Consider the following 13,327-nt stretch of genomic DNA (forward strand, 5'->3'; position numbering starts at 1 on the left):
AACAAAATAATAATTTCATTTTTTAAAAACCAAAGATAAACTACCTATATATATATATATATATATATATATATATATATATATATATATATATATATATATATATATCGCTCATCACATAATAATAAAATGAAAGTTTCTGAAAATTTTTGAATCAATTTATGCATATTAATAAAATGATAGATGAATATTTGACAAATGTTTCTACCACACCCCATAGTCAAACATCACTAAAGGTTGATGCCTAAGATAATTTAAATACTCATTTTTCTTCCAAACATCAAAATATCTTTTAAAGACAAAATTGTAATAAAATACATGCTCTAAAACGGACAATATTGCTAATTTATATATATATTTTTATTGAATTAATGATAATAATTAAATATATTATTATGGTTCTAAATAATTTTGGCCTCAATTATTTGGGCTAATTGTTGCTTAAAAAATAAAAATATTGGACTAATTGTTGCTTAAAAAACAAAAATACTTGTAGCAGTCAATATTTATTAAAAAAATAAAAGAGCTTAGTATATGAGAAAGCGTGTAAGAACATATAGACACGCACCATTCGCCATAGCTTAAAATCTAAAAGTACAATGTACATTACAGCAAATAAAGTCATAAATAGGACGAGTGTGTTGGTATTAGTGTTGTCCTCGTGGTAAAAGTCTTGAACAAGAAAACAACCGTTTAAAGTAGGGACAAAATAATAAGTTAAGAAAATTTATAAATTTAGTATGAGTTACAAGTATTTATACTAAATGAATAATATATAAATAACATATTTAAAATTTTATTATATTAAAATAATAAGTTAATGTGATATTTTGATCTTTACATAAATTTACTTGATTATAATTATTTTTAAAAGTTTTCTTGTTTTTTTTCTTGAAAACACAAAGAAAGCCCTATTAACAACGGTGAGAGAATAAACCGTGTTAACTTTATCAAGGTTTAGGTTTGTACTGATAAAAAAAGTACAATACTATATTTTTAATGAAAATATGGCATTATGTTATAAGTAAAATGTTAGACTTACGATTATCCGTTGTCTTCACACAATTGTAAAACTTAATTAAGATATTTAGTGAAATTAAAATAAAACGTAATTCAATCAAATTTTAAAATACAATTGAGTAAAATATTTTTCACGTGTGTGAGTTTACATTTGAATTATTTATGTTATTAGGTACATTTAGTTAAAATATCATTCTCGAAAATTGTTTAAAACGTAATAAAAAAAAGGAATGCATTTATATAAAAAATATATATATTTATTATATTTAAAGTTTAATAATTAAAATATATCAAATTTTTAAATATAAACAGTTATATTTAACTTTCAAGACCGAAAATATATTTAACTAAAATGAAAATTATATTTTGACAAAAGTTTTTTTGGATAAATTTGAAAAAAATTTCATAAATAAAATTAAAATAAATAAATATTTTCTTTTTTAACTAAAATGAAATAATAAAGTTGTACTTTTTTTACTCAAATGAGTAATTTGTCATTGTTTAATTTTTTTTTTTTGTTAAAGTATCATTTTTCGATAAGATACGAATCTAGAGCATTGTTTAATTTTATTTTTTTTATATATCAAAGTGGAAAGTACGTTAAAACTTCAAGGAAGTTAGAAGATGTTAAATTTTAAATTCCTCATAACTGAATTATTGTAAGAAAAAGAGAGAAGGACCAATGTCGTTATGGAAAACTTAACATCCCTACTTGTAATTCTCCAACAAACCAAAGGTTGAGGCAATTTTTTATACATGTTGCACCCCTCCCACCAACCAAACATTCTCACCAACCAAATGAAGGAGGTTAAGTCCTAGATTTAGGATTTAGAGACAAAGATTGTATGTTGTTGTCTTTTATGTTCTTGGTTGATCTTGGCTTACAATTTCATCTGAATCTAATTCACTGGAGATACGATGTGAAAGAACAATTAATTCTCCAGATAAGTGTGTGTGACATTTCAAAGTTAGCACCAAATAATTTGTTCATTGAGTTTTTGAAGTGAAAGGGAAGGTATGGAGTCAAAACTGCTGTAAGAGTTGTTGTTCTGTCGGAGTGGCTTTGAATGAACGGTAGTTGTATATGTCCATTATAAAATTAGTTTGCTAATTATTGTGTTAATTGAGTTTAATTAACACAGCAAAAAAATTAAATATAGTTAAGTTATTTGATAAGTGAATTTATGTAACTGCCGCCACTTATGTTTTTCTTAATCTGAATTTATTAGTGTCTATTTTTTATTACTTTTTTACATTTTTTAAAGGTAAATTTAAAGCTTAATTTTTCAAAAATGGCTAATGTAGTTAAACAAAATTAAAATAACAAATAACTAAATTAATTAAAAAAGTGAAAGGCAAACAAAAAAACCGACCTTCTGAGAAGTGAAGATCCTATTCCTATACTAATTAACCTTCTCAACTTCATCATAAATGGAAAAAAATGGAAAAAAAATGAAAAAATAGTGGTGAAAAAAAAGAGAGAAGACCAACATCCCATTTTAAATAGAGTAGTCTACCAACATATCATGAAGCATACATGTACTGACTATTACAGAGTTATCCATAGTATACTTGAAATAAAAGCTTAGGCACACCACAATTGCCATAAAAAGGACACAAGGGTAGTATTGTTTTACAAAAGATTGCTCATAGAGCAAGGAATCTAAATAAACAAGAGTTCTTCAAAAAGTGGCTCAACAGTGAGCCATAACCCAGACTAAGGGGACCACTCTATACAGCAGCATCTTCACCATCCTGAGTTCTACCAAGGGTTTTCACATCTGCTCACACCAATAAATTGGTGATCATTGCAAAAGAGAAAGCAAAGCAAGGAACAGACAAAAGTGAAAGGGTAAGCTAGAGTAAAATATTTTAACATGTTATCAAGCAACCAAATGATAAAACAGATTATAATCAAACAAAGCAGTAGGCACCCAAATCATGTGAAAGCAAACAATTGCAAGACTCTATGACTCAATATTCGGATCATACTCTTGATATAGAATTCTAAAGGAAGTATGCACCTGTGTTGGTTTCTAAACTCTGCAGAGTTTAGACGCAAGGGATTATCACCCAACCACACACAGGGTTAATCCTCTAATGTCTTAGGCCCAATATGTCCCAATACTAGGACCTCCTGCCACTCCCACTACATAAATCATTCTGCTCTATGTGAGGGTGAACAAATATTAGAGTTCAGGATACCTTCCTTTATCTAGACATCTCCTATATCAAGGTATACACTAACTACCATTACCAAGAGTTTCCCTTGAAACTCTTTTACCAACAAATTTCCACATGCCATCTCAAGAATTCAATTTTCATGCCATTCCACCACCAACCACAATATTTTAACCAAAATTTAAAATTTAAAATGTAAAATCTAAACTATATATAATAATTTAAATTTTTTTTAACCAAAATATAATTTACCCAGAAGGGAATACTCCTCACATTTATACTTTTATCTAGATTTTTAATTTTTACAAAACATAAAATGTACTCGATGCAATATGAAAATTGTCAAGGGACATGCCATTTTTAATGTAAGCATCAACACCTTAAATTATTTTCTACAAATCCTGCACAGGGGAAATTTTCAATAAAGAACAATTTAAACAAGATATCAATCCACAAATGTTTTAAAAAAAAATAATTTTACTTAGTTCATACTTCAACATAAACCCAAGTCTTCAGAGATTGAGACCAAAGGCAAACTATTTTCATGAATAAAATCTCAACAAATAAATAAAAGTATCTAATGTCAATGATTCAACGTGGGCAACAATCAACATCTAAAATTTCAACCAAGGAAACTATGTACAGAAAACAACATACCCTTAAAAGGATAAATATTAAATACAGTTAGATACTATACCAATAAAAGTACAGAAATGATGCACCTTGTCCAGCAACAGTTAAATTACAAGGTGCTTTCTGTCACATAAATCTGATGCCTATATAGAAAGCATGATAACTTTAAAAAAACATAAACTCTAACTTCCCTTACCTTGAATGGAGCTAAACGTTCTTAAAGGACTCTTGGTGGAAGAGAACCATGACCAAGAACAGCTTAATGAGCTGAAAACAAACGCACAAGCACGAAAAAGAACTTAGATTTGATAGAGATTAAGGTAGGACCAGAACTTAGGAGCTGAAAACAAAAGGAAGCAAGAGAAGGAATCAACTTACGTGGTAGAAAAATGTTTCAGCTATGGAAATCAAGGAACTTGTTCAAGCCCTAACAGAGCTTTCTGCTTCAGCATCAGAGACACAAAGAGGACTATTTTCTGTAAAAGTGGCAGAATGAAGGGTAAGTGACTGTGAGGGGGGTCTTGGGGGTCCAAAGTGTGCTGAACTTAGACCCTTAAATGGTTAGGTCCAACCCCTCTTTAGGACAGAGTTTAAAATAGAGAAAGGGGTCTCACACATTGAATTGTGGTAGATGAGAAAATATCCTGCATAACAAATATATTAGTTAATTATTCTATAAGTTTAATTTTTCCAGTACTAATAAACAAAATTATTCAATAAAATTTAAACTAAACTATACATTAATATATTTTACATCTTTTAAATATTTTTTTTAAAATTAAATTATAAAATTAATAAATATTTTAGGTTTTAATCGGGACACAATATTGAGATGTTTAACCAACTTTTAAGTGATGCCATCTAATCCGTTTAATGCATGTTGTTGACCCAAACATTTTTTTTTTCTAGTACATACTATATGTTTAAATAAATTAAATGGAATGTTCGAATTGTAATTCTGATATTTATATTTATTTATTTTTGTTCATTTAATTAAAAGTAAGATTATATTTCGTTTTTTTTTCATTTTTTTAAATCCATACGTTTTCTTAATTAAAAAAAAAAAAAACTATTAAGTCTTCATCGTATAAGAGCATGGCATGAATAGTAAAATGGAACCAAATTTAAACTTTTTTTTTCTCTTTTTTTCCTTTATTTTGCCAAATAATTTAAATCTGCCAGCGAGGGAATAAAAGTCAAACGGGTATAGTTTTAAATCATACCAACCTTTTAAAAGACAGAGATCATCAAGACGAAGATATTTTGGGTATCCGTTTTACCCTAATTAATATTTATTTTTATATTTTGTTATTATAATTTATAGGTGAACAATAAACATAATGAGCCTTTTAAAATGATTAAAAATATTGAAAATAAAATATATTAAAAGTCATAATAAAATTATATAACCATATTTTTTATTTTTGTTGTCGCTGTCTTGAAATTTTGATTACAACCTTTGTAATCATTTTAGATAAAAAGTGAGTTGAAACATTCCTCAAAATAGTTTTTTCTTTTACAAATATAATAATAAATAATATATTGCTTTGTAAGTTTTAGCGTATCATAAATTATTTGTCGTAATGGGTAATCTAAACTTTTCTGGTGACACGACTCACAAATTATTTCTTCCTAAGTATATTAATATTATCTGAATATAAGATGTTATACAAATACATCTTGAAATTATACTACCTTAACGAGGTTCAACCCGTTTAACCTGTCAATTTGTAATGATCAAGTCAAATTCAAATTTTACTGATCTTTAAAAAGTGAGTTAAATTAGATAAGTTATTAAATCATCAATTTGATTCGTGATGAACTAAGCCGAGTCGCACCGGTTATCCGTTTTAACCCTCTAATATTAATCTTTAAATAGATTTCAATATTTAAAATATTAATGTTTAATTTTCGCGCTGATTTCTAGCCAAGCATACAAAAAATCTCGAATACCGACGAATAAGTTCCCAATAATGCTTCTCTAAACTCTGATCTCAGTGAAGGCGTTCGAGTATATTTACTTTCATAAAAACGTTTTCTTATTTTACTTTTAATCATAAAATTGCCACTTAATAAAACCTGCAAGAAGACCTCAAAAAAAGAAAAGAAAAATCTCAATTAAAGCCAACAGTGTCAGAGATTTGGTTGAGATCCAAAACACGAACAAACAACAAAAATGTCAGAATTTAAGATAGAACCAAACAAACCATATCATATAATTTCATATCACAGAACACACATAATTCTGCAGAATGATTATGCGACTGGTGCTAGTTAATAACATTTATGAATCCAACAACAAGAAGAAAGAGAAACAGAATCGGTTAATTAATAAGAACAGAGTCATCAAAGTGTGAGCGACATGAGAGTGTTGAAGGTGTCCTCGTTGAGTTGTTCTTCCTGTGTTGTCGGAGAAGTGTTGTTGTTAAGTGTTTGGAACATTAATCGGAAAGCTCGCCCCACCCTTGTGCCGCGAGCAAAGGTTGTTTCTCCGTTGAACAGAATCTGAGCCATTCTGAAGAAGAAGAACCTGGTTGAATAAACAGCTTCATCTGTGAACAGGCGCAGAGCCATAAAGAGTTTGAACGCGAGAGGACAAACGGTCCAAGCCACCACAGGGCCTATACTGTGTCGGGAAACTATGAAGTGGAACTTGGCCACAGCCACCATGTGCAACCCCATTCTTCATTCACCTTCGCATTTTGGGTAAAACCTGGTTTTTTCAATCAGACACTTTTTCGATGTCCCTTTGCATAAAAGTATGCAACTATGCTTTTGTGTATGTGAATATACAAGACCGAAGGTGGGTCTATTAACAAGACTTGGTACATTATGTGTCTATGGTCATTTCATTTCTAAAACTGCTTTATTTATTACTTTTAAATATCTCTTATTTTGAATAAATAGAAAAAATAATTTAAAATAGCTCTTTTAACTCTTTCATTACAATATTCAATCATAAATTAGATTGTTCAGAAAAAATCAAATATAGTTTTTGCTAGTAAAACATAATGTGGTAATAAATCTTTTCAATTTTTATAATACTTATTTTAAAATGTATCTGATAGTATTTTCTAATTGATTAACAGTGTAAATAAATTATGCTTAAACTCTGACTTTATAGTATCATTAAATGAGAATTGTTTTATGTAAAAAAAATATAAAAAAAATAGGGACGCGTAATAATGCGTTTTACTACTAGTTCGCTGGAAATTAATGCGTAGTGCATAAACGAATGGTAGGTTAACCCAATCATAGCCTTTAATAATAGAATTTTCAGTAATCAATTTAACTGCAATTATACAAAAAATAATTTTTATTTATTTTAAACTTTTACGCAATTTAGGATTACTTAAAAAAAAAAACATGCTAAATCATGAATACGTTATTTTTTATACATTTAATTTAAACAATTTACAAAGACGTGGTGTTAAATAGTATTGTTATATAATTTGTTTGGAGGCATGAAGTTTGTTGATTTCTAAATAAAAGTTATATTAGTTATTATTATAAACATTGATATATGCTGACACTTTAAAATTCACAATTAATTACTATCACATTAATAAAAATAAAATAATACAAGTCAAAAGCACCTTCACGTTTAATTTGTAAGATAAAATTATAGAATTATAACCTGGAGTTTTATAAATTAGGAGGGCATGGTGTATTGTTTGTATATTGCAATAATTCATTAACTTCAATAATCCATTTTACGTAATATGAAATAACACTGGTGTACACTATATAGTATACGTTATCCATACAAAATGGCATACGAGGTTTTATGTATGAAAAGTAGATTAAAGGTTTTGGAGTGCGTTGAGAAGGAGAAATTAGATCCTAGCGGGGTCACTGAAGAAATTTCCTCGAAGTTTCGTGGAGGCGAGTAATGACGAAATTTTGTTGTTTTGTTGTCACAGATAATATCGTGCCAAAGTGCTGATGGCGAATACATCGGAAAATCAGTTTTGTTTTTCCCTAAATATAAAAGCTATATATCTATTTATAAACGTCAATTTATTTATTATTTCAACGTTTAATATTAAGTTCATTCAAGAATCTTCAAAATCATATTATTTTAATTCATTTTTCATATATTCTTTTTCTCCAATGACTTTTAGCTTTTAACTTTAGATTTTATTGTATTTTATTCTTTTATCGGAATTTGACCTTAGATCTCGTAAATTGGGAAATCAATTGTAACCGTGGTGTCCGGTTACTGACTATTAAATTAACTTATGTAACATAAATATAAATATAGAGGGATTGAACCACTTGTTATCATGATGAGTAGGGTGCAGACTTTTATTATATTGTTTAAATTTAAAAATGTGTAGGGTTTGAATATCTCATTTCTTATAATAACATTCATATTTAATAAATATTATATATAGTTTAGGCCAATTACCGAGATGATTGGTAACCAGATGAATTTTTCAACTGAAACACAGAAACACAACTCTGTTCACTTCAAATTAATATTCATATTCAAAACTACAAATTTTAATATTCAATAAAATTCACAACGATTTATTTGTATATTTGACGAAGTGCTATGTAAAAAATTTAGAACCATTACAAAAAATCTCTCATTAACAACTAAGTAACAGAAAATCAGTAAACTGGATTGAATTTGGATTGTTAGGCAGCTGCACTCGACAATTAGTCAAGGGTCTTTTTTTCTGCACCTCCAAAATTTCTTCTACACCTCCAAACCTTCTTAAAATTTCTATAAAATCCTTTGACCATTTAACAAACTCTGCAAACACCACACCCCCAAAATTATGTAAACTTCCGGAAGTCAAAATATATGATTTCCGGAAGTCAAAATATATCATCGGAACGGAAGTCAAAATATATCATCGGAAGTCGACTTCCGAAAGTCAAAAATCATCACCGGAAGTCGACTTCCGAAAATAAAAAACCATCACCGGAAGTCAATTTCCGAAAATTATCACCGAAAGTCGACTTCCAAAAGTCAAAAATCATCACCGGAAGTCGACTTCCGAAAATCAAAAAAACATTACGGAAGTCAACTTCCATATATAAAAAAAATTATATATTTTATTTTATTTTATTTTTTAAAATACGTATACAAAATTATAAAATTTTTAAATTTTTAAAAAAATACTTTAAAAAATAAAAAATAATAATAAAGAAAAATACTAAAAAATAAAATAGAAAAATAAAATTAAAAAATAATTTAAATTCAAATAATAAAACTTTAAATAATTAAAATATATATATATATATATATATATATATATATATATATATATATATATATATATATATATATATATATAAACCGGAAGTCGGACTTCCATATATATATATATACAAACTTCATATATATATATATATATATATATATATATATATATATATATATTATAAAAGTTTTATTATTTTAATTTAAATTATTTTTTAATTTTATTTTTACTTTTACTTTTACTTATTTTATTGATATTATTATAATTATTTTATTTTTATTTTTCATGTATATTATTTTATATTTTATTTTTATTTTTTAATTTTGTTTAAAATATAAATATTTAATTTTAATCAACTTTTACTTTTTTAATTATATATATTTTTATATTTTTAAATTTAAATTTATTTTTGTATAATTTATTAAAAATGTAATAAAAATACAAAAGAATTAAAAAATGATATTTAAAATAACATATATAAATAATCAAATTTAAAATAAAAAAAATACGAATATTCTTAAAAATCAAATTCCATTGATATGTAATTTATTTTTAATTTGATTATTTATATATTATTTATATATGTTATTTCAAATATAATTTTTTAAATTTTTTTATATTTTTATTAAATTTTTAATAAATTATATAAAAATAAATTTAAATTTAAAAATATTTAAAAATATATAATTGACAAAATTTTAAAAATTTAATTAAAATTAAATATTTAAATTTTAAGCAAAATTAAAAAATTCAAATAAGATATAAAGTAATATACATTAAATATATAAATAAAATAAATATAATAATATCAACAAAATAAATAAAACTAAAAAAAAGTGTAAATTAAAATAATAAAACTTTAACTAAAAGCAGAAAAAAAAAGAAATATATATATATATATATATATATATATATATATATATATATATATATATATATATATATATATATATATATATATATATATACGGATTTTGACTTCCGTATAGATATATGTACGGAAGTCCGACTTCGGTTTATATATATATATATATATATATATATATATATATATATATATATATATATTAAATTTAAAGTTTTATTATTTGAATTTAAATTGTTTTTTAATTTTATTTTTAATTTTTTATTTAGTATTTTTATTACTTATTTTTTTATTTTTTAAAATTTATATTTTATAATTTTTAATACGTGTTTTAAAAAATAAAATAAATTAAAATATCTAATATTTTTTATATACGGAAGTCGATTTCCGTATTGTGTTTTGATTTCCGGAAGTCGACTTCCGGTGATGATTTTTGACTTCCGGAAGTCAATTTTCGGTAATGATTTTTGATTTTCGAAAATTGACTTCCGGTGTTGATTTTTGACTTCCAGAAGTCGACTTCCGGTGATGATTTTGACTTCCGGAAGTCATATATTTTGACTTCCGAAAGTCGACATCCGGAAGTATTTTTGGAGGTGTGATGTCTGTGAGTTTCTTTAAATGGTCAAAGGGTATTTTGGGAATTTAAAAATTTTTTGGAGGTGCAGAAGAAATGCTTGGAGGTGTAGGAAGAAAGACCCATTAGTCAATTGCACCGAACCGTCAGTGAAATGAAATATATTGAACAAAATCGGATCCAAATCAAACTATATCAAATTAAACCAGACCAAACCAAATTAAATTAAATCGAACTGGACCAAATTGAATCGAAATGAATTATGATAATCAACAATTTTTTTTTTAGGGTATTGGGGTCAATATCATGGAACAAATAATTTGATTCTATGTGAGAGAAAATGTTAACTTTGATTAGCTTAGTGTCAAAGAAAAGTCGCTTTCTTAAAATAGGTCACACCCAAAAGCCTTTTTAGACCCAAAACCACAATCATAAGGTTCTTAGTAAACAAATGGAACATAATGTCATTCCCTGCATTAAATATAACAAGTATATAAATAATAACATAAACGAATTGTGTACTTAAAAAAAAAAATATCTAAAGGACAAACTTAAATTAGTCTATATTCACCTTTCTAAAAATAACTATTTTGTCAAAGCGCATAACGTAAAATTTCAAAAATGGTAAAAGCGTAAAAATTGAAGAAAAATATTTTAAAAATAAGAGAAAAAAAATTAAATGGGAGTGGTGAAACATTGAGAATAAAAAGATGAGAATAATGCAAAAAACATGTAATAGAAGGATAAAATGTTATGGTTAAGGTTCCAAAAAGGACATATCAGTTAGGTGGAGTGCGGGGTGTTAGAATTACGGTGAAGATGGTGAGGTGGGACATTGAGAGCAAGGGGGAAGGGGCGACATGGCCTTCGACGACAGTGACGATCTCTATCTCGACGATGATGATTGAATTAGAAATGGAGTGTGCACAGTGTGTTTAGGATAAGACATCATCTAAGATAAAAGGGGCAAATAGAATACACAATTCAATTAGTGAGCAATTACCCAATAGAAGTTGTGTTTTTTAAAAATGAACTATAAAACAGTACTGTTTAATTTTTAATATAGGTTAAATCATGTATTTGGTTTCCATTTTCGAAGAAAAAAATCAATTTGGTCCATTTATTTTTATTTATCTCAATTTGGTCTCTATTATGGTAAATTTGATACAATGAAGTCCTTTACGTTAGTGATGTATTAACACCGTTAAAGAGGTGTCATGTGTCAGTTCTTGATTTTTTGATTTTTGATTTTTTTTTAATCTTTATTTATTTTTAAAATTTTAAAAAATAAAAATTTACTACGTGTCAAACTAGCATTGTGCCATGTGACAATTATATTGTGATGTGACGTGTCAATGTTACGTCACATGTCATTTTCTTATTATCAATTTGGTCCTTATATTTTTTTTTTAGGAATTTAGTTCCAATTTTTGTAAAAATTTACCAATTTTATCTTTCTCCAAATTGAAATCAAATTTAATTTTTATATAGATGGTATGCAAATGTTTTTATTAAAATTATTGTTTCAATTAAATATTTTTAACAAAATTAAGTTTTTTTTAAATTTATATTTTACATTGAACTTTATTTAAAATTATTTTAAAGTTTTTAATAGAAAATAATGCTAGTAGAAAAAAATTAAAATATCTGTGTTGATATTTTATTACACCGTTTTTTAATATTTTCTTTATTTGAATTTATATTTCAAGTAATTGTATAATTTTAAAATGTGTAAAGTTCAATAATTTGTAATCAAATATTTGAGTTGTTGTAAAAATAACAATTTTATAAATTTAAATGTAAAATTTTAAAATATTTCTAAACCATTTATATAACAGCTTAAAACAAATAAATTTAAGATTTTAAAATAATTTAAAATAAAGGTGAATGTGAAATACAAGTTTAAAATAAAAATATAATAAATATCAATTTGACTAAAAATATTAAATTTAATAATAATATTTGTATAACGTTTATATAGATTTTTTTTTATTTAGAGAGGGGCGATCAATTTTTGCAAAAAATTGAACTAAATTGAAATATAAATAAAAATATAGGAATAAGATTGGGGATGAGGAAATGACACTCTGCGTAACAACGACATGTGGCGCTGGCACTGCACATCATATATCACTGTCATGTGGTAAATCGCATCAGACCGTCGATAAACTAGATCGATCAGAACCAGACCAAATTGAACCGCATTGAATCAAATTATTCTGAATCTAACCAAACTTAACTAAATTGAATAAGACCGAATGTAATCGAATCGAACCAAACCGTATCAAATCGAAAAAATTTGAATTAAATCGAATTCAAACTATTTTGTATTGTGTTGAATTTTAAAACACCTTGAAAAAAGGACAAAAATTAGTACCCAACGGTCAATTTAATTATTATTTTATTTTTTATTATTATCATAAAAATAACTCTCATTAGTTATCATAATGAATAATGTATATATATTTTTTCTTTTTATTTCATATATCGAAATTTTTGTTCTAATATACTCAATAATTTATATTTTAAAAAAATAAAAATAAAAATAATTTAAATACATATTTTTAATCTTGCAAAATCATTTTAGAAACAAAATCATATTATAAAATAATTAATAATTCAAGTAGTAACTCTAAATATGTTATCCCAACAACATACTCAATGTAGAACCACAATTACATTTTTTTAACAACTAATGATCAAATGTCATAATTAAAATAAGCTTTTATTCCAATATTTAAGTAGAAATAAAAAAAAAGAACAACGGAATACCGAATGGAATGTCGATTTTAACTTATTGACAAAGGAATAGAATTGAGGCGTGACCTCGCGAAG

At 25.7% G+C, this 13,327-nt stretch overlaps 1 long non-coding RNA gene across 1 annotated transcript; it reads right to left on the bottom strand.

Annotated features, from left to right (window-relative positions):
• Nucleotides 1-2,568: 2,568 nt before the first annotated feature.
• LOC114169406 (uncharacterized) lies at nucleotides 2,569-4,355 on the bottom strand. Its single transcript, XR_003600931.2, has 3 exons — nucleotides 4,213-4,355; nucleotides 4,031-4,101; nucleotides 2,569-2,801 (listed from the first exon to the last, which is right to left on the bottom strand). It is a non-coding gene; the product is annotated as an uncharacterized LOC114169406 (long non-coding RNA).
• Nucleotides 4,356-13,327: the final 8,972 nt, after the last annotated feature.

This window comes from Vigna unguiculata, chromosome 2 (assembly GCF_037176805.1).
Source record: "Vigna unguiculata cultivar grain cowpea cultivar isolate G323 ecotype 2 chromosome 2, ASM3717680v1, whole genome shotgun sequence".
Taxonomy (NCBI): domain Eukaryota; kingdom Viridiplantae; phylum Streptophyta; class Magnoliopsida; order Fabales; family Fabaceae; genus Vigna; species Vigna unguiculata.